Here is a 23,240-nt window from a genome sequence, read left to right on the forward strand (position 1 = left end):
GAAAATGCAGTGGAGGCAGCCATGTTATGGCAGTTCTGTGCTCCCCTTGGGATGCCATTGGCAGCTGCAGTGTGCTTGGAGCTCAGGGTTCAGTGGTTTACCAAACCCTAAACCTAGGCTTAACACTAACCCTGACCCTAGGCAGGTAAATCAGCCTAGGGTTAAGGACGGTCCCCAGGAAGAAGAGGTGGAGGCAGCCTTGTTGTGGTACTTTAGCGCTCCCCTTGGGATGCCTTTTGCAGCGGCCAAATTGCTTCAGCTCAGAAATTCCTTGTTAAACAAAAGCCCCCATCGTAACCATAACCCTAGACAGGTAAATCAACCTAGGGGTCGGAATGGTGCCGAGGAAAAAGCTGTGAAAGCAGCCATATTGTGGAACATTTGCGCTGCCCTTGAGATCCTTTGGCAGCTGCAGTGTGCTTGGAGCTCTGGGTTTCCTAGTTTAAAAACCCCAACCCAAGGCGTAACCCTTACCCTGACCCTAAGTGGAGGCAGGTCCATCTACCTAGGGTTAGGGACGGTCCATAGGAAAAAGAGGTGGAGGCAGCCTTATTGTGATACTTTTGCGCTCCGCTTGGGATGACTTTTGCAGCTGAGGTGTTCCTTGAGGTGAGATTTTCCAGGTTTAAAAAAGCCTAACCCTAAACCTAGCCCTTACTCTAACCCTAACCCTAAGCCTAATCCTAAGCCTAATCCTCACCCTAACCCTAAGCCTAAGCCTAACCCTAACCCTAACCCTAACCCTAACCCTTACCCTAACCTTACTCTTACCCCTATCCCTAAACCTAAGCCTAAACCTTACCCTAATGCTAACCCTAATCCTAAACCTTAACCCTAACCCTAACTCTGTACCTAACCTAAACCCAACCCTAACCCAAGCGCTACCCTAACTCTAACCGTATACCAAACCCTAAACCCAAGCCCAACCCTAAACCCTAAACCTAACCCTAAGAGAAGGCTCAACACTAGGCAGAAGCCTAACCCCAAGCCTAGGCAGGTAAATCAGCCCACGGTTGGGCATTGTTTTAAGGAAAAACAGGTGGAGGCAGCATTGTTGTGGTAATATTATGCTGCAGTTGGGATGACTTTTAGAGGTAAAGTGCTCCTTGAGGTAAGATTTTCCATGTTTAAGAAGCCCTAAGCCTAACACTAACCCTAAACCTGACTGTAAGAGTAATAGGAGGCAGGTAAATCAGCCTAGGGTTAGGGATAGTCCCAGGAAAAAGAGGAGGATGCAGCGTTGTTGTTGTACTTTTGCGCACCCCATGGGATGACTTTTGCAGCTGAAGTGTTCCTTGAGGTAAGATTTTTCAGGTTTAAGAAAACCTAACCCTAACCCTAACACTAAGCCTAAAGACTAAACCTAAACCGATCCCTAGCCCTAACCGTAACCCTAACCCTAAGCCTAAACATCAACTCTAACCCGAACCCTAGCTCTAACCGTAAAAGTAACCCTAACCCTAAACGTAACCGTAACCCTAATCCTAACCCTAACCCTAAGCCAAACCCTACCTCTAACCTTAACACTGAAACCTAACCCTAACCCTTATCCTAACCCTAACCCTAACCCAAACCCTAACCCTAGGCAGGTAAATAAGCCCAGGGTTAGGGATGGTGCCAAGGAAAAAGAGGTGGAGGCAGCCTTGTTGCGGAAATTTTGCGGTGTCCTTGGGACGAATTTTAGAGTTGAATTGTTCCTGGAAGTGAGATTTTCCTGGTTTAAGAAACCCTTATCATTACCCAAAATTTAACCGTAACCCTAACCCTAACCCTAACCCTAAACCTAACCTTACTCTTCTCCCTAACCCTAAACCTAAGCCTAAACCTTACCCTAACGCTAACCCTAATCCTAAACTCTAACCCTAGCCCTAACTCTATACCTAACCATAAACCCAACCCTAACCCAAGCGCTTACCCTAACCCTAACCGTATACCAAACCCTAAACCCAAGCCCAACCCTAAACCCTAAACCTAACCCTAAGAGAAGGCTCAACACTAGGCAGAAGCCTAACCCCAAGCCTAGGCAGGTAAATCAGCCCACGGTTGGGCATTGTTTTAAGGAAAAACAGGTGGAGGCAGCATTGTTGTGGTAATTTTATGCTGCAGTTGGGATGACTTTTAGAGGTAAAGTGCTCCTTGAGGTAAGATTTTCCATGTTTAAGAAGCCCTAAGCTTAACCCTAATCCTAAGCCTGACTGTAAGAGTAATAGGAGGCAGGTAAATCAGCCTAGGGTAAGGGATAGTCCCAGGAAAAAGAGGAGGATGCAGCGTGGTTGTTATACTTTTGCGCACCCCTTGGGATGACTTTTGAAGCTGAAGTGTTCCTTGAGGTAAGATTTTTCTGGTTTAAGAAACCCTAACCCTAACCCTAACACTAAGCCTAAAGACTAGACCTAAACCGACCCCTAGCCCTAACCCTAACCCTAACCCTAAGCCTAAACATCAACTCTAACCCGAACCCTAGCCCAAAACGTAAAAGTAACCCTAACCCTAAACATAACCGTAACCCTAAACCTAACCCTAACCCTAATAGTGACCATAACCCTAACCCTAGTCCTCACCATTGCCCTAACCCTACTCCTAATCCTAACCCTAGCCGGAACCCCAGTCCTAACCCTAACCCTAAACAGGTCAATCAGCCTAGGGGTCGGGATGGTGCCAAGGAAAAAGCTGTGAAAGCAGCCATGTTCTGGAACTTATGCGCTCCCCTTGTGATGCTTTTCACAGCTGCAGTGCTCCTTGAGTTCAGACTTTCCTAGTTTAAAAAACCCCTTAGCCTAGGTTAAACCCTAAGCCTAACCCTAGGCAGGAAACTCAGCCTAGAGTTAGGGATGGTGCCAAGGAAAATGCAGTGGAGGCAGCCATGTTATGGCAGTTCTGTGCTCCCCTTGGGATGCCATTGGCAGCTGCAGTGTGCTTGGAGCTCAGGGTTCAGTGGTTTACCAAACCCTAAACCTAGGCTTAACACTAACCCTGACCCTAGGCAGGTAAATCAGCCTAGGGTTAAGGACGGTCCCCAGGAAGAAGAGGTGGAGGCAGCCTTGTTGTGGTACTTTAGCGCTCCCCTTGGGATGCCTTTTGCAGCGGCCAAATTGCTTCAGCTCAGAAATTCCTTGTTAAACAAAAGCCCCCATCGTAACCATAACCCTAGACAGGTAAATCAACCTAGGGGTCGGAATGGTGCCGAGGAAAAAGCTGTGAAAGCAGCCATATTGTGGAACATTTGCGCTGCCCTTGAGATCCTTTGGCAGCTGCAGTGTGCTTGGAGCTCTGGGTTTCCTAGTTTAAAAACCCCAACCCAAGGCGTAACCCTTACCCTGACCCTAAGTGGAGGCAGGTCCATCTACCTAGGGTTAGGGACGGTCCATAGGAAAAAGAGGTGGAGGCAGCCTTATTGTGATACTTTTGCGCTCCGCTTGGGATGACTTTTGCAGCTGAGGTGTTCCTTGAGGTGAGATTTTCCAGGTTTAAAAAAGCCTAACCCTAAACCTAGCCCTTACTCTAACCCTAACCCTAAGCCTAATCCTAAGCCTAATCCTCACCCTAATCCTAAGCCTAACCCTAACCCTAACCCTAACCCTTACGCTAACCTTACTCTTACCCCTATCCCTAAACCTAAGCCTAAACCTTACCCTAATGCTAACCCTAATCCTAAACCTTAACCCTAACCCTAACTCTGTACCTAACCTAAACCCAACCCTAACCCAAGCGCTACCCTAACTCTAACCGTATACCAAACCCTAAACCCAAGCCCAACCCTAAACCCTAAACCTAACCCTAAGAGAAGGCTCAACACTAGGCAGAAGCCTAACCCCAAGCCTAGGCAGGTAAATCAGCCCACGGTTGGGCATTGTTTTAAGGAAAAACAGGTGGAGGCAGCATTGTTGTGGTAATATTATGCTGCAGTTGGGATGACTTTTAGAGGTAAAGTGCTCCTTGAGGTAAGATTTTCCATGTTTAAGAAGCCCTAAGCCTAACACTAACCCTAAACCTGACTGTAAGAGTAATAGGAGGCAGGTAAATCAGCCTAGGGTTAGGGATAGTCCCAGGAAAAAGAGGAGGATGCAGCGTTGTTGTTGTACTTTTGCGCACCCCATGGGATGACTTTTGCAGCTGAAGTGTTCCTTGAGGTAAGATTTTTCTGGTTTAAGAAAACCTAACCCTAACCCAAACACTAAGCCTAAAGACTAAACCTAAACCGATCCCTAGCCCTAACCGTAACCCTAACCCTAAGCCTAAACATCAACTCTAACCCGAACCCTAGCTCTAACCGTAAAAGTAACCCTAACCCTAAACGTAACCGTAACCCTAATCCTAACCCTAACCCTAAGCCAAACCCTACCTCTAACCTTAACACTGAAACCTAACCCTAACCCTTATCCTAACCCTAACCCTAACCCAAACCCTAACCCTAGGCAGGTAAATAAGCCCAGGGTTAGGGATGGTGCCAAGGAAAAAGAGGTGGAGGCAGCCTTGTTGCGGAAATTTTGCGGTGTCCTTGGGACGAATTTTAGAGTTGAATTGTTCCTGGAAGTGAGATTTTCCTGGTTTAAGAAACCCTTATCATTACCCAAAATTTAACCGTAACCCTAACCCTAACCCTAACCCTAAACCTAACCTTACTCTTCTCCCTAACCCTAAACCTAAGCCTAAACCTTACCCTAACGCTAACCCTAATCCTAAACCCTAACCCTAGCCCTAACTCTATACCTAACCATAAACCCAACCCTTACCCAAGCGCTTACCCTAACCCTAACCGTATACCAAACCCTAAACCCAAGCCCAACCCTAAACCCTAAACCTAACCCTAAGAGAAGGCTCAACACTAGGCAGAAGCCTAACCCCAAGCCTAGGCAGGTAAATCAGCCCACGGTTGGGCATTGTCTCAAGGAAAAACAGGTGGAGGCAGCATTGTTGTGGTAATTTTATGCTGCAGTTGGGATGACTTTTAGAGGTAAAGTGCTCCTTGAGGTAAGATTTTCCATGTTTAAGAAGCCCTAAGCTTAACCCTAATCCTAAGCCTGACTGTAAGAGTAATAGGAGGCAGGTAAATCAGCCTAGGGTTAGGGATAGTCCCAGGAAAAAGAGGAGGATGCAGCGTGGTTGTTATACTTTTGCGCTCCCCTTGGGATGACTTTTGCAGCTGAAGTGTTCCTTGAGGTAAGATTTTTCTGGTTTAAGAAACCCTAACACTAACCCTAACACTAAGCCTAAAGACTAGACCTAAACCGACCCCTAGCCCTAACCCTAACCCTAACCCTAAGCCTAAACATCAACTCTAACCCGAACCCTGGCCCAAAACGTAAAAGTAACCCTAACCCTAAACATAACCGTAACCCTAAACCTAACCCTAACCCTAATAGTGACCATAACCCTAACCCTAGTCCTCACCCTTGCCCTAACCCTACTCCTAATCCTAACCCTAGCGGGAACCCCAGTCCTAACCCTAACCCTAAACAGGTCAATCAGCCTAGGGGTCGGGATGGTGCCAAGGAAAAAGCTGTGAAAGCAGCCATGTTCTGGAACTTATGCGCTCCCCTTGTGATGCTTTTCACAGCTGCAGTGCTCCTTGAGTTCAGACTTTCCTAGTTTAAAAAACCCCTTAGCCTAGGTTAAACCCTAAGCCTAACCCTAGGCAGGAAACTCAGCCTAGAGTTAGGGATGGTGCCAAGGAAAATGCAGTGGAGGCAGCCATGTTATGGCAGTTCTGTGCTCCCCTTGGGATGCCATTGGCAGCTGCAGTGTGCTTGGAGCTCAGGGTTCAGTGGTTTACCAAACCCTAAACCTAGGCTTAACACTAACCCTGACCCTAGGCAGGTAAATCAGCCTAGGGTTAAGGATGGTCCCCAGGAAGAAGAGGTGGAGGCAGCCTTGTTGTGGTACTTTAGCGCTCCCCTTGGGATGCCTTTTGCAGCGGCCAAATTGCTTCAGCTCAGAAATTCCTTGTTAAACAAAAGCCCTCATCGTAACCATAACCCTAGACAGGTAAATCAACCTAGGGGTCGGAATGGTGCGGAGGAAAAAGCTGTGAAAGCAGCCATGTTGTGGAACATTTGCGCTGCCCTTGAGATCCTTTGGCAGCTGCAGTGTGCTTGGAGCTCTGGGTTTCCTAGTTTAAAAACCCCAACCCAAGGCGTAACCCTTACCCTGACCCTAAGTGGAGGCAGGTCCATCTACCTAGGGTTAGGGACGGTCCATAGGAAAAAGAGGTGGAGGCAGCCTTATTGTGATACTTTTGCGCTCCGCTTGGGATGACTTTTGCAGCTGAGGTGTTCCTTGAGGTGAGATTTTCCAGGTTTAAAAAAGCCTAACCTTAAACCTAGCCCTTACTCTAACCCTAACCCTAAGCCTAATCCTAAGCCTAATCCTCACCCTAACCCTAAGCCTAACCCTAACCCTAACCCTAACCCTAACCCTTACCCAAACCTTACTCTTACCCCTATCCCTAAACCTAAGCCTAAACCTTACCCTAATGCTAACCCTAATCCTAAACCTTAACCCTCACCCTAACTCTGTACCTAACCTAAACCCAACCCTAACCCAAGCGCTACCCTAACTCTAACCGTATACCAAACCCTAAACCCAAGCCCAACCCTAAACCCTAAACCTAACCCTAAGAGAAGGCTCAACACTAGGCAGAAGCCTAACCCCAAGCCTAGGCAGGTAAATCAGCCCACGGTTGGGCATTGTTTTAAGGAAAAACAGGTGGAGGCAGCATTGTTGTGGTAATATTATGCTGCAGTTGGGATGACTTTTAGAGGTAAAGTGCTCCTTGAGGTAAGATTTTCCATGTTTAAGAAGCCCTAAGCCTAACACTAACCCTAAACCTGACTGTAAGAGTAATAGGAGGCAGGTAAATCAGCCTAGGGTTAGGGATAGTCCCAGGAAAAAGAGGAGGATGCAGCGTTGTTGTTGTACTTTTGCGCACCCCATGGGATGACTTTTGCAGCTGAAGTGTTCCTTGAGGTAAGATTTTTCTGGTTTAAGAAAACCTAACCCTAACCCAAACACTAAGCCTAAAGACTAAACCTAAACCGATCCCTAGCCCTAACCGTAACCCTAACCCTAAGCCTAAACATCAACTCTAACCCGAACCCTAGCTCTAACCGTAAAAGTAACCCTAACCCTAAACGTAACCGTAACCCTAATCCTAACCCTAACCCTAAGCCAAACCCTACCTCTAACCTTAACACTGAAACCTAACCCTAACCCTTATCCTAACCCTAACCCTAACCCAAACCCTAACCCTAGGCAGGTAAATAAGCCCAGGGTTAGGGATGGTGCCAAGGAAAAAGAGGTGGAGGCAGCCTTGTTGCGGAAATTTTGCGGTGTCCTTGGGACGAATTTTAGAGTTGAATTGTTCCTGGAAGTGAGATTTTCCTGGTTTAAGAAACCCTTATCATTACCCAAAATTTAACCGTAACCCTAACCCTAACCCTAACCCTAAACCTAACCTTACTCTTCTCCCTAACCCTAAACCTAAGCCTAAACCTTACCCTAACGCTAACCCTAATCCTAAACCCTAACCCTAGCCCTAACTCTATACCTAACCATAAACCCAACCCTTACCCAAGCGCTTACCCTAACCCTAACTGTATACCAAACCCTAAACCCAAGCCCAACCCTAAACCCTAAACCTAACCCTAAGAGAAGGCTCAACACTAGGCAGAAGCCTAACCCCAAGCCTAGGCAGGTAAATCAGCCCACGGTTGGGCATTGTCTCAAGGAAAAACAGGTGGAGGCAGCATTGTTGTGGTAATATTATGCTGCAGTTGGGATGACTTTTAGAGGTAAAGTGCTCCTTGAGGTAAGATTTTCCATGTTTAAGAAGCCCTAAGCTTAACCCTAATCCTAAGCCTGACTGTAAGAGTAATAGGAGGCAGGTAAATCAGCCTAGGGTTAGGGATAGTCCCAGGAAAAAGAGGAGGATGCAGCGTGGTTGTTATACTTTTGCGCTCCCCTTGGGATGACTTTTGCAGCTGAAGTGTTCCTTGAGGTAAGATTTTTCTGGTTTAAGAAACCCTAACCCTAACCCTAACACTAAGCCTAAAGACTAGTCCTAAACCGACCCCTAGCCCTAACCCTAACCCTAACCCTAACCCTAACCCTAAACCTAAACCGACCCCTAGCCCTAACCCTAACCCTAACCCTAAGCCTAAACATCAACTCTAACCCGAACCCTGGCCCAAAACGTAAAAGTAACCCTAACCCTAAACATAACCGTAACCCTAAACCTAACCCTAACCCTAATAGTGACCATAACCCTAACCCTAGTCCTCACCCTTGCCCTAAGCCTACTCCTAATCCTAACCCTAGCCGGAACCCCAGTCCTAACCCTAACCCTAAACAGGTCAATCAGCCTAGGGGTCGGGATGGTGCCAAGGAAAAAGCTGTGAAAGCAGCCATGTTCTGGAACTTATGCGCTCCCCTTGTGATGCTTTTCACAGCTGCAGTGCTCCTTGAGTTCAGACTTTCCTAGTTTAAAAAACCCCTTAGCCTAGGTTAAACCCTAAGCCTAACCCTAGGCAGGAAACTCAGCCTAGAGTTAGGGATGGTGCCAAGGAAAATGCAGTGGAGGCAGCCATGTTATGGCAGTTCTGTGCTCCCCTTGGGATGCCATTGGCAGCTGCAGTGTGCTTGGAGCTCAGGGTTCAGTGGTTTACCAAACCCTAAACCTAGGCTTAACACTAACCCTGACCCTAGGCAGGTAAATCAGCCTAGGGTTAAGGATGGTCCCCAGGAAGAAGAGGTGGAGGCAGCCTTGTTGTGGTACTTTAGCGCTCCCCTTGGGATGCCTTTTGCAGCGGCCAAATTGCTTCAGCTCAGAAATTCCTTGTTAAACAAAAGCTCTCATCGTAACCATAACCCTAGACAGGTAAATCAACCTAGGGGTCGGAATGGTGCGGAGGAAAAAGCTGTGAAAGCAGCCATGTTGTGGAACATTTGCGCTGCCCTTGAGATCCTTTGGCAGCTGCAGTGTGCTTGGAGCTCTGGGTTTCCTAGTTTAAAAACCCCAACCCAAGGCGTAACCCTTACCCTGACCCTAAGTGGAGGCAGGTCCATCTACCTAGGGTTAGGGACGGTCCATAGGAAAAAGAGGTGGAGGCAGCCTTATTGTGATACTTTTGCGCTCCGCTTGGGATGACTTTTGCAGCTGAGGTGTTCCTTGAGGTGAGATTTTCCAGGTTTAAAAAAGCCTAACCTTAAACCTAGCCCTTACTCTAACCCTAACCCTAAGCCTAATCCTAAGCCTAATCCTCACCCTAACCCTAAGCCTAACCCTAACCCTAACCCTAACCCTAACCCTTACCCAAACCTTACTCTTACCCCTATCCCTAAACCTAAGCCTAAACCTTACCCTAATGCTAACCCTAATCCTAAACCTTAACCCTCACCCTAACTCTGTACCTAACCTAAACCCAACCCTAACCCAAGCGCTACCCTAACTCTAACCGTATACCAAACCCTAAACCCAAGCCCAACCCTAAACCCTAAACCTAACCCTAAGAGAAGGCTCAACACTAGGCAGAAGCCTAACCCCAAGCCTAGGCAGGTAAATCAGCCCACGGTTGGGCATTGTTTTAAGGAAAAACAGGTGGAGGCAGCATTGTTGTGGTAATATTATGCTGCAGTTGGGATGACTTTTAGAGGTAAAGTGCTCCTTGAGGTAAGATTTTCCATGTTTAAGAAGCCCTAAGCCTAACACTAACCCTAAACCTGACTGTAAGAGTAATAGGAGGCAGGTAAATCAGCCTAGGGTTAGGGATAGTCCCAGGAAAAAGAGGAGGATGCAGCGTTGTTGTTGTACTTTTGCGCACCCCATGGGATGACTTTTGCAGCTGAAGTGTTCCTTGAGGTAAGATTTTTCTGGTTTAAGAAAACCTAACCCTAACCCAAACACTAAGCCTAAAGACTAAACCTAAACCGATCCCTAGCCCTAACCGTAACCCTAACCCTAAGCCTAAACATCAACTCTAACCCGAACCCTAGCTCTAACCGTAAAAGTAACCCTAACCCTAAACGTAACCGTAACCCTAATCCTAACCCTAACCCTAAGCCAAACCCTACCTCTAACCTTAACACTGAAACCTAACCCTAACCCTTATCCTAACCCTAACCCTAACCCAAACCCTAACCCTAGGCAGGTAAATAAGCCCAGGGTTAGGGATGGTGCCAAGGAAAAAGAGGTGGAGGCAGCCTTGTTGCGGAAATTTTGCGGTGTCCTTGGGACGAATTTTAGAGTTGAATTGTTCCTGGAAGTGAGATTTTCCTGGTTTAAGAAACCCTTATCATTACCCAAAATTTAACCGTAACCCTAACCCTAACCCTAACCCTAAACCTAACCTTACTCTTCTCCCTAACCCTAAACCTAAGCCTAAACCTTACCCTAACGCTAACCCTAATCCTAAACCCTAACCCTAGCCCTAACTCTATACCTAACCATAAACCCAACCCTAACCCAAGCGCTTAGCCTAACCCTAACCGTATACCAAACCCTAAACCCAAGCCCAACCCTAAACCCTAAACCTAACCCTAAGAGAAGGCTCAACACTAGGCAGAAGCCTAACCCCAAGCCTAGGCAGGTAAATCAGCCCACGGTTGGGCATTATCTCAAGGAAAAACAGGTGGAGGCAGCATTGTTGTGGTAATTTTATGCTGCAGTTGGGATGACTTTTAGAGGTAAAGTGCTCCTTGAGGTAAGATTTTCCATGTTTAAAAAGCCCTAAGCTTAACCCTAATCCTAAGCCTGACTGTAAGAGTAATAGGAGGCAGGTAAATCAGCCTAGGGTTAGGGATAGTCCCAGGAAAAAGAGGAGGATGCAGCGTGGTTGTTATACTTTTGCGCTCCCCTTGGGATGACTTTTGCAGCTGAAGTGTTCCTTGAGGTAAGATTTTTCTGGTTTAAGAAACCCTAACCCTAACCCTAACACTAAGCCTAAAGACTAGACCTAAACCGACCCCTAGCCCTAACCCTAACCCTAACCCTAAGCCTAAACATCAACTCTAACCCGAACCCTGGCCCAAAACGTAAAAGTAACCCTAACCCTAAACATAACCGTAACCCTAAACCTAACCCTAACCCTAATAGTGACCATAACCCTAACCCTAGTCCTCACCCTTGCCCTAACCCTACTCCTAATCCTAACCCTAGCCGGAACCCCAGTCCTAACCCTAACCCTAAACAGGTCAATCAGCCTAGGGGTCGGGATGGTGCCAAGGAAAAAGCTGTGAAAGCAGCCATGTTCTGGAACTTATGCGCTCCCCTTGTGATGCTTTTCACAGCTGCAGTGCTCCTTGAGTTCAGACTTTCCTAGTTTAAAAAACCCCTTAGCCTAGGTTAAACCCTAAGCCTAACCCTAGGCAGGAAACTCAGCCTAGAGTTAGGGATGGTGCCAAGGAAAATGCAGTGGAGGCAGCCATGTTATGGCAGTTCTGTGCTCCCCTTGGGATGCCATTGGCAGCTGCAGTGTGCTTGGAGCTCAGGGTTCAGTGGTTTACCAAACCCTAAACCTAGGCTTAACACTAACCCTGACCCTAGGCAGGTAAATCAGCCTAGGGTTAAGGACGGTCCCCAGGAAGAAGAGGTGGAGGCAGCCTTGTTGTGGTACTTTAGTGCTCCCCTTGGGATGCCTTTTGCAGCGGCCAAATTGCTTCAGCTCAGAAATTCCTTGTTAAACAAAAGCCCTCATCGTAACCATAACCCTAGACAGGTAAATCAACCTAGGGGTCGGAATGGTGCCGAGGAAAAAGCTGTGAAAGCAGCCATATTGTGGAACATTTGCGCTGCCCTTGAGATCCTTTGGCAGCTGCAGTGTGCTTGGAGCTCTGGGTTTCCTAGTTTAAAAACCCCAACCCAAGGCGTAACCCTTACCCTGACCCTAAGTGGAGGCAGGTCCATCTACCTAGGGTTAGGGACGGTCCATAGGAAAAAGAGGTGGAGGCAGCCTTATTGTGATACTTTTGCGCTCCGCTTGGGATGACTTTTGCAGCTGAGGTGTTCCTTGAGGTGAGATTTTCCAGGTTTAAAAAAGCCTAACCCTAAACCTAGCCCTTACTCTAACCCTAACCCTAAGCCTAATCCTAAGCCTAATCCTCACCCTAACCCTAAGCCTAACCCTAACCCTAACCCTAACCCTAAACCTAACCTTACTCTTACCCCTATCCCTAAACCTAAGCCTAAACCTTACCCTAATGCTAACCCTAATCCTAAAGCCTAACCCTAACCCTAACTCTGTACCTAACCTAAACCCAACCCTAACCCAAGCGCTACCCTAACTCTAACCGTATACCAAACCCTAAACCCAAGCCCAACCCTAAACCCTAAACCTAACCCTAAGAGAAGGCTCAACACTAGGCAGAAGCCTAACCCCAAGCCTAGGCAGGTAAATCAGCCCACGGTTGGGCATTGTTTTAAGGAAAAACAGGTGGAGGCAGCATTGTTGTGGTAATATTATGCTGCAGTTGGGATGACTTTTAGAGGTAAAGTGCTCCTTGAGGTAAGATTTTCCATGTTTAAGAAGCCCTAAGCCTAACACTAACCCTAAACCTGACTGTAAGAGTAATAGGAGGCAGGTAAATCAGCCTAGGGTTAGGGATAGTCCCAGGAAAAAGAGGAGGATGCAGCGTTGTTGTTGTACTTTTGCGCACCCCATGGGATGACTTTTGCAGCTGAAGTGTTCCTTGAGGTAAGATTTTTCTGGTTTAAGAAAACCTAACCCTAACCCAAACACTAAGCCTAAAGACTAAACCTAAACCGATCCCTAGCCCTAACCGTAACCCTAACCCTAAGCCTAAACATCAACTCTAACCCGAACCCTAGCTCTAACCGTAAAAGTAACCCTAACCCTAAACGTAACCGTAACCCTAATCCTAACCCTAACCCTAAGCCAAACCCTACCTCTAACCTTAACACTGAAACCTAACCCTAACCCTTATCCTAACCCTAACCCTAACCCAAACCCTAACCCTAGGCAGGTAAATAAGCCCAGGGTTAGGGATGGTGCCAAGGAAAAAGAGGTGGAGGCAGCCTTGTTGCGGAAATTTTGCGGTGTCCTTGGGACGAATTTTAGAGTTGAATTGTTCCTGGAAGTGAGATTTTCCTGGTTTAAGAAACCCTTATCATTACCCAAAATTTAACCGTAACCCTAACCCTAACCCTAACCCTAACCCTAACCCTAAACCTAACCATACTCTTCTCCCTAACCCTAAACCTAAGCCTAAACCTTACCCTAACGCTAACCCTAATCCTAAACACTAACCCTAGCCCTAACTCTATACCTAACCATAAACCCAACCCTAACCCAAGCGCTTGCCCTAACCCTAACCATATACCAAACCCTAAACCCAAGCCCAACCCTAAACCCTAAACCTAACCCTAAGAGAAGGCTCAACACTAGGCAGAAGCCTAACCCCAAGCCTAGGCAGGTAAATCAGCCCACGGTTGGGCATTGTCTCAAGGAAAAACAGGTGGAGGCAGCATTGTTGTGGTAATTTTATGCTGCAGTTGGGATGACTTTTAGAGGTAAAGTGCTCCTTGAGGTAAGATTTTCCATGTTTAAGAAGCCCTAAGCTTAACCCTAATCCTAAGCCTGACTGTAAGAGTAATAGGAGGCAGGTAAATCAGCCTAGGGTTAGGGATAGTCCCAGGAAAAAGAGGAGGATGCAGCGTGGTTGTTATACTTTTGCGCTCCCCTTGGGATGACTTTTGCAGCTGAAGTGTTCCTTGAGGTAAGATTTTTCTGGTTTAAGAAACCCTAACCCTAACCCTAACACTAAGCCTAAAGACTAGTCCTAAACCGACCCCTAGCCCTAACCCTAACCCTAACCCTAACCCTAACCCTAACCCTAAACCTAAACCGACCCCTAGCCCTAACCCTAACCCTAACCCTAAGCCTAAACATCAACTCTAACCCGAACCCTGGCCCAAAACGTAAAAGTAACCCTAACCCTAAACATAACCGTAACCCTAAACCTAACCCTAACCCTAATAGTGACCATAACCCTAACCCTAGTCCTCACCCTTGCCCTAACCCTACTCCTAATCCTAACCCTAGCCGGAACCCCAGTCCTAACCCTAACCCTAAACAGGTCAATCAGCCTAGGGGTCGGGATGGTGCCAAGGAAAAAGCTGTGAAAGCAGCCATGTTCTGGAACTTATGCGCTCCCCTTGTGATGCTTTTCACAGCTGCAGTGCTCCTTGAGTTCAGACTTTCCTAGTTTAAAAAACCCCTTAGCCTAGGTTAAACCCTAAGCCTAACCCTAGGCAGGAAACTCAGCCTAGAGTTAGGGATGGTGCCAAGGAAAATGCAGTGGAGGCAGCCATGTTATGGCAGTTCTGTGCTCCCCTTGGGATGCCATTGGCAGCTGCAGTGTGCTTGGAGCTCAGGGTTCAGTGGTTTACCAAACCCTAAACCTAGGCTTAACACTAACCCTGACCCTAGGCAGGTAAATCAGCCTAGGGTTAAGGATGGTCCCCAGGAAGAAGAGGTGGAGGCAGCCTTGTTGTGGTACTTTAGCGCTCCCCTTGGGATGCCTTTTGCAGCGGCCAAATTGCTTCAGCTCAGAAATTCCTTGTTAAACAAAAGCCCTCATCGTAACCATAACCCTAGACAGGTAAATCAACCTAGGGGTCGGAATGGTGCGGAGGAAAAAGCTGTGAAAGCAGCCATGTTGTGGAACATTTGCGCTGCCCTTGAGATCCTTTGGCAGCTGCAGTGTGCTTGGAGCTCTGGGTTTCCTAGTTTAAAAACCCCAACCCAAGGCGTAACCCTTACCCTGACCCTAAGTGGAGGCAGGTCCATCTACCTAGGGTTAGGGACGGTCCATAGGAAAAAGAGGTGGAGGCAGCCTTATTGTGATACTTTTGCGCTCCGCTTGGGATGACTTTTGCAGCTGAGGTGTTCCTTGAGGTGAGATTTTCCAGGTTTAAAAAAGCCTAACCCTAAACCTAGCCCTTACTCTAACCCTAACCCTAAGCCTAATCCTAAGCCTAATCCTCACCCTAACCCTAAGCCTAACCCTAACCCTAACCCTAACCCTAACCCTTACCCAAACCTTACTCTTACCCCTATCCCTAAACCTAAGCCTAAACCTTACCCTAATGCTAACCCTAATCCTAAACCTTAACCCTCACCCTAACTCTGTACCTAACCTAAACCCAACCCTAACCCAAGCGCTACCCTAACTCTAACCGTATACCAAACCCTAAACCCAAGCCCAACCCTAAACCCTAAACCTAACCCTAAGAGAAGGCTCAACACTAGGCAGAAGCCTAACCCCAAGCCTAGGCAGGTAAATCAGCCCACGGTTGGGCATTGTTTTAAGGAAAAACAGGTGGAGGCAGCATTGTTGTGGTAATATTATGCTGCAGTTGGGATGACTTTTAGAGGTAAAGTGCTCCTTGAGGTAAGATTTTCCATGTTTAAGAAGCCCTAAGCCTAACACTAACCCTAAACCTGACTGTAAGAGTAATAGGAGGCAGGTAAATCAGCCTAGGGTTAGGGATAGTGCCAGGAAAAAGAGGAGGATGCAGCGTTGTTGTTGTACTTTTGCGCACCCCATGGGATGACTTTTGCAGCTGAAGTGTTCCTTGAGGTAAGATTTTTCTGGTTTAAGAAAACCTAACCCTAACCCAAACACTAAGCCTAAAGACTAAACCTAAACCGATCCCTAGCCCTAACCGTAACCCTAACCCTAAGCCTAAACATCAACTCTAACCCGAACCCTAGCTCTAACCGTAAAAGTAACCCTAACCCTAAACGTAACCGTAACCCTAATCCTAACCCTAACCCTAAGCCAAACCCTACCTCTAACCTTAACACTGAAACCTAACCCTAACCCTTATCCTAACCCTAACCCTAACCCAAACCCTAACCCTAGGCAGGTAAATAAGCCCAGGGTTAGGGATGGTGCCAAGGAAAAAGAGGTGGAGGCAGCCTTGTTGCGGAAATTTTGCGGTGTCCTTGGGACGAATTTTAGAGTTGAATTGTTCCTGGAAGTGAGATTTTCCTGGTTTAAGAAACCCTTATCATTACCCAAAATTTAACCGTAACCCTAACCCTAACCCTAACCCTAAACCTAACCTTACTCTTCTCCCTAACCCTAAACCTAAGCCTAAACCTTACCCTAACGCTAACCCTAATCCTAAACCCTAACCCTAGCCCTAACTCTATACCTAACCATAAACCCAACCCTAACCCAAGCGCTTAGCCTAACCCTAACCGTATACCAAACCCTAAACCCAAGCCCAACCCTAAACCCTAAACCTAACCCTAAGAGAAGGCTCAACACTAGGCAGAAGCCTAACCCCAAGCCTAGGCAGGTAAATCAGCCCACGGTTGGGCATTATCTCAAGGAAAAACAGGTGGAGGCAGCATTGTTGTGGTAATTTTATGCTGCAGTTGGGATGACTTTTAGAGGTAAAGTGCTCCTTGACGTAAGATTTTCCATGTTTAAGAAGCCCTAAGCTTAACCCTAATCCTAAGCCTGACTGTAAGAGTAATAGGAGGCAGGTAAATCAGCCTAGGGTTAGGGATAGTCCCAGGAAAAAGAGGAGGATGCAGCGTGGTTGTTATACTTTTGCGCTCCCCTTGGGATGACTTTTGCAGCTGAAGTGTTCCTTGAGGTAAGATTTTTCTGGTTTAAGAAACCCTAACCCTAACCCTAACACTAAGCCTAAAGACTAGACCTAAACCGACCCCTAGCCCTAACCCTAACCCTAACCCTAAGCCTAAACATCAACTCTAACCCGAACCCTGGCCCAAAACGTAAAAGTAACCCTAACCCTAAACATAACCGTAACCCTAAACCTAACCCTAACCCTAATAGTGACCATAACCCTAACCCTAGTCCTCACCCTTGCCCTAACCCTACTCCTAATCCTAACCCTAGCCGGAACCCCAGTCCTAACCCTAACCCTAAACAGGTCAATCAGCCTAGGGGTCGGGATGGTGCCAAGGAAAAAGCTGTGAAAGCAGCCATGTTCTGGAACTTATGCGCTCCCCTTGTGATGCTTTTCACAGCTGCACTGCTCCTTGAGTTCAGACTTTCCTAGTTTAAAAAACCCCTTAGCCTAGGTTAAACCCTAAGCCTAACCGTAGGCAGGAAACTCAGCCTAGAGTTAGGGATGGTGCCAAGGAAAATGCAGTGGAGGCAGCCATGTTATGGCAGTTCTGTGCTCCCCTTGGGATGCCATTGGCAGCTGCAGTGTGCTTGGAGCTCAGGGTTCAGTGGTTTACCAAACCCTAAACCTAGGCTTAACACTAACCCTGACCCTAGGCAGGTAAATCAGCCTAGGGTTAAGGACGGTCCCCAGGAAGAAGAGGTGGAGGCAGCCTTGTTGTGGTACTTTAGCGCTCCCCTTGGGATGCCTTTTGCAGCGGCCAAATTGCTTCAGCTCAGAAATTCCTTGTTAAACAAAAGCCCTCATCGTAACCATAACCCTAGACAGGTAAATCAACCTAGGGGTCGGAATGGTGCCGAGGAAAAAGCTGTGAAAGCAGCCATATTGTGGAACATTTGCGCTGCCCTTGAGATCCTTTGGCAGCTGCAGTGTGCTTGGAGCTCTGGGTTTCCTAGTTTAAAAACCCCAACCCAAGGCGTAACCCTTACCCTGACCCTAAGTGGAGGCAGGTCCATCTACCTAGGGTTAGGGACGGTCCATAGGAAAAAGAGGTGGAGGCAGCCTTATTGTGATACTTTTGCGCTCCGCTTGGGATGACTTTTGCAGCTGAGGTGTTCCTTGAGGTGAGATTTTCCAGGTTTAAAAAAGCCTAACCCTAAACCTAGCCCTTACTCTAACCCTAACCCTAACCCTAAGCCTAAGCCTAATCCTCACCCTAACCCTAAGCCTAACCCTAACCCTAACCCTAACCCTTACCCAAACCTTACTCTTACCCCTATCCCTAAACCTAAGCCTAAACCTTACCCTAATGCTAACCCTAATCCTAAAGCCTAACCCTAACCCTAACTCTGTACCTAACCTAAACCCAACCCTAACCCAAGCGCTACCCTAACTCTAACCGTATACCAAACCCTAAACCCAAGCCCAACCCTAAACCCTAAACCTAACCCTAAGAGAAGGCTCAACACTAGGCAGAAGCCTAACCCCAAGCCTAGGCAGGTAAATCAGCCCACGGTTGGGCATTGTTTTAAGGAAAAACAGGTGGAGGCAGCATTGTTGTGGTAATATTATGCTGCAGTTGGGATGACTTTTAGAGGTAAAGTGCTCCTTGAGGTAAGATTTTCCATGTTTAAGAAGCCCTAAGCCTAACACTAACCCTAAACCTGACTGTAAGAGTAATAGGAGGCAGGTAAATCAGCCTAGGGTTAGGGATAGTCCCAGGAAAAAGAGGAGGATGCAGCGTTGTTGTTGTACTTTTGCGCACCCCATGGGATGACTTTTGCAGCTGAAGTGTTCCTTGAGGTAAGATTTTTCTGGTTTAAGAAAACCTAACCCTAACCCAAACACTAAGCCTAAAGACTAAACCTAAACCGATCCCTAGCCCTAACCGTAACCCTAACCCTAAGCCTAAACATCAACTCTAACCCGAACCCTAGCTCTAACCGTAAAAGTAACCCTAACCCTAAACGTAACCGTAACCCTAATCCTAACCCTAACCCTAAGCCAAACCCTACCTCTAACCTTAACACTGAAACCTAACCCTAACCCTTATCCTAACCCTAACCCTAACCCAAACCCTAACCCTAGGCAGGTAAATAAGCCCAGGGTTAGGGATGGTGCCAAGGAAAAAGAGGTGGAGGCAGCCTTGTTGCGGAAATTTTGCGGTGTCCTTGGGACGAATTTTAGAGTTGAATTGTTCCTGGAAGTGAGATTTTCCTGGTTTAAGAAACCCTTATCATTACCCAAAATTTAACCGTAACCCTAACCCTAACCCTAACCCTAAACCTAACCTTACTCTTCTCCCTAACCCTAAACCTAAGCCTAAACCTTACCCTAACGCTAACCCTAATCCTAAACCCTAACCCTAGCCCTAACTCTATACCTAACCATAAACCCAACCCTAACCCAAGCGCTTACCCTAACCCTAACCGTATACCAAACCCTAAACCCAAGCCCAACCCTAAACCCTAAACCTAACCCTAAGAGAAGGCTCAACACTAGGCAGAAGCCTAACCCCAAGCCTAGGCAGGTAAATCAGCCCACGGTTGGGCATTGTCTCAAGGAAAAACAGGTGGAGGCAGCATTGTTGTGGTAATATTATGCTGCAGTTGGGATGACTTTTAGAGGTAAAGTGCTCCTTGAGGTAAGATTTTCCATGTTTAAGAAGCCCTAAGCTTAACCCTAATCCTAAGCCTGACTGTAAGAGTAATAGGAGGCAGGTAAATCAGCCTAGGGTTAGGGATAGTCCCAGGAAAAAGAGGAGGATGCAGCGTGGTTGTTATACTTTTGCGCTCCCCTTGGGATGACTTTTGCAGCTGAAGTGTTCCTTGAGGTAAGATTTTTCTGGTTTAAGAAACCCTAACCCTAACCCTAACACTAAGCCTAAAGACTAGACCTAAACCGACCCCTAGCCCTAACCCTAACCCTAACCCTAAGCCTAAACATCAACTCTAACCCGAACCCTGGCCCAAAACGTAAAAGTAACCCTAACCCTAAACATAACCGTAACCCTAAACCTAACCCTAACCCTAATAGTGACCATAACCCTAACCCTAGTCCTCACCCTTGCCCTAACCCTACTCCTAATCCTAACCCTAGCGGGAACCCCAGTCCTAACCCTAACCCTAAACAGGTCAATCAGCCTAGGGGTCGGGATGGTGCCAAGGAAAAAGCTGTGAAAGCAGCCATGTTCTGGAACTTATGCGCTCCCCTTGTGATGCTTTTCACAGCTGCAGTGCTCCTTGAGTTCAGACTTTCCTAGTTTAAAAAACCCCTTAGCCTAGGTTAAACCCTAAGCCTAACCCTAGGCAGGAAACTCAGCCTAGAGTTAGGGATGGTGCCAAGGAAAATGCAGTGGAGGCAGCCATGTTATGGCAGTTCTGTGCTCCCCTTGGGATGCCATTGGCAGCTGCAGTGTGCTTGGAGCTCAGGGTTCAGTGGTTTACCAAACCCTAAACCTAGGCTTAACACTAACCCTGACCCTAGGCAGGTAAATCAGCCTAGGGTTAAGGACGGTCCCCAGGAAGAAGAGGTGGAGGCAGCCTTGTTGTGGTACTTTAGTGCTCCCCTTGGGATGCCTTTTGCAGCGGCCAAATTGCTTCAGCTCAGAAATTCCTTGTTAAACAAAAGCCCTCATCGTAACCATAACCCTAGACAGGTAAATCAACCTAGGGGTCGGAATGGTGCCGAGGAAAAAGCTGTGAAAGCAGCCATATTGTGGAACATTTGCGCTGCCCTTGAGATCCTTTGGCAGCTGCAGTGTGCTTGGAGCTCTGGGTTTCCTAGTTTAAAAACCCCAACCCAAGGCGTAACCCTTACCCTGACCCTAAGTGGAGGCAGGTCCATCTACCTAGGGTTAGGGACGGTCCATAGGAAAAAGAGGTGGAGGCAGCCTTATTGTGATACTTTTGCGCTCCGCTTGGGATGACTTTTGCAGCTGAGGTGTTCCTTGAGGTGAGATTTTCCAGGTTTAAAAAAGCCTAACCCTAAACCTAGCCCTTACTCTAACCCTAACCCTAAGCCTAATCCTAAGCCTAATCCTCACCCTAACCCTAAGCCTAACCCTAACCCTAACCCTAACCCTTACCCTAACCTTACTCTTACCCCTATCCCTAAACCTAAGCCTAAACCTTACCCTAATGCTAACCCTAATCCTAAAGCCTAACCCTAACCCTAACTCTGTACCTAACCTAAACCCAACCCTAACCCAAGCGCTACCCTAACTCTAACCGTATAGCAAACCCTCAACCCAAGCCCAACCCTAAACCCTAAACCTAACCCTAAGAGAAGACTCAACACTAGGCAGAAGCCTAACCCCAAGCCTAGGCAGGTAAATCAGCCCACGGTTGGGCATTGTTTTAAGGAAAAACAGGTGGAGGCAGCATTGTTGTGGTAATATTATGCTGCAGTTGGGATGACTTTTAGAGGTAAAGTGCTCCTTGAGGTAAGATTTTCCATGTTTAAGAAGCCCTAAGCCTAACACTAACCCTAAACCTGACTGTAAGAGTAATAGGAGGCAGGTAAATCAGCCTAGGGTTAGGGATAGTCCCAGGAAAAAGAGGAGGATGCAGCGTTGTTGTTGTACTTTTGCGCACCCCATGGGATGACTTTTGCAGCTGAAGTGTTCCTTGAGGTAAGATTTTTCTGGTTTAAGAAAACCTAACCCTAACCCAAACACTAAGCCTAAAGACTAAACCTAAACCGATCCCTAGCCCTAACCGTAACCCTAACCCTAAGCCTAAACATCAACTCTAACCCGAACCCTAGCTCTAACCGTAAAAGTAACCCTAACCCTAAACGTAACCGTAACCCTAATCCTAACCCTAACCCTAAGCCAAACCCTACCTCTAACCTTAACACTGAAACCTAACCCTAACCCTTATCCTAACCCTAACCCTAACCCAAACCCTAACCCTAGGCAGGTAAATAAGCCCAGGGTTAGGGATGGTGCCAAGGAAAAAGAGGTGGAGGCAGCCTTGTTGCGGAAATTTTGCGGTGTCCTTGGGACGAATTTTAGAGTTGAATTGTTCCTGGAAGTGAGATTTTCCTGGTTTAAGAAACCCTTATCATTACCCAAAATTTAACCGTAACCCTAACCCTAACCCTAACCCTAAACCTAACCTTACTCTTCTCCCTAACCCTAAACCTAAGCCTAAACCTTACCCTAACGCTAACCCTAATCCTAAACCCTAACCCTAGCCCTAACTCTATACCTAACCATAAACCCAACCCTAACCCAAGCGCTTACCCTAACCCTAACCGTATACCAAACCCTAAACCCAAGCCCAACCCTAAACCCTAAACCTAACCCTAAGAGAAGGCTCAACACTAGGCAGAAGCCTAACCCCAAGCCTAGGCAGGTAAATCAGCCCACGGTTGGGCATTGTCTCAAGGAAAAACAGGTGGAGGCAGCATTGTTGTGGTAATATTATGCTGCAGTTGGGATGACTTTTAGAGGTAAAGTGCTCCTTGAGGTAAGATTTTCCATGTTTAAGAAGCCCTAAGCTTAACCCTAATCCTAAGCCTGACTGTAAGAGTAATAGGAGGCAGGTAAATCAGCCTAGGGTTAGGGATAGTCCCAGGAAAAAGAGGAGGATGCAGCGTGGTTGTTATACTTTTGCGCTCCCCTTGGGATGACTTTTGCAGCTGAAGTGTTCCTTGAGGTAAGATTTTTCTGGTTTAAGAAACCCTAACCCTAACCCTAACACTAAGCCTAAAGACTAGTCCTAAACCGACCCCTAGCCCTAACCCTAACCCTAACCCCAACCCTAACCCTAAACCTAAACCGACCCCTAGCCCTAACCCTAACCCTAACCCTAAGCCTAAACATCAACTCTAACCCGAACCCTGGCCCAAAACGTAAAAGTAACCCTAACCCTAAACATAACCGTAACCCTAAACCTAACCCTAACCCTAATAGTGACCATAACCCTAACCCTAGTCCTCACCCTTGCCCTAACCCTACTCCTAATCCTAACCCTAGCCGGAACCCCAGTCCTAACCCTAACCCTAAACAGGTCAATCAGCCTAGGGGTCGGGATGGTGCCAAGGAAAAAGCTGTGAAAGCAGCCATGTTCTGGAACTTATGCGCTCCCCTTGTGATGCTTTTCACAGCTGCAGTGCTCCTTGAGTTCAGACTTTCCTAGTTTAAAAAACCCCTTAGCCTAGGTTAAACCCTAAGCCTAACCCTAGGCAGGAAACTCAGCCTAGAGTTAGGGATGGTGCCAAGGAAAATGCAGTGGAGGCAGCCATGTTATGGCAGTTCTGTGCTCCCCTTGGGATGCCATTGGCAGCTGCAGTGTGCTTGGAGCTCAGGGTTCAGTGGTTTACCAAACCCTAAACCTAGGCTTAACACTAACCCTGACCCTAGGCAGGTAAATCAGCCTAGGGTTAAGGATGGTCCCCAGGAAGAAGAGGTGGAGGCAGCCTTGTTGTGGTACTTTAGCGCTCCCCTTGGGATGCCTTTTGCAGCGGCCAAATTGCTTCAGCTCAGAAATTCCTTGTTAAACAAAAGCCCTCATCGTAACCATAACCCTAGACAGGTAAATCAACCTAGGGGTCGGAATGGTGCCGAGGAAAAAGCTGTGAAAGCAGCCATGTTGTGGAACATTTGCGCTGC

The sequence above is a fragment of the Ammospiza caudacuta genome, chromosome 3, assembly GCF_027887145.1.
Source record: "Ammospiza caudacuta isolate bAmmCau1 chromosome 3, bAmmCau1.pri, whole genome shotgun sequence".
Lineage (NCBI taxonomy): Eukaryota > Metazoa > Chordata > Aves > Passeriformes > Passerellidae > Ammospiza > Ammospiza caudacuta.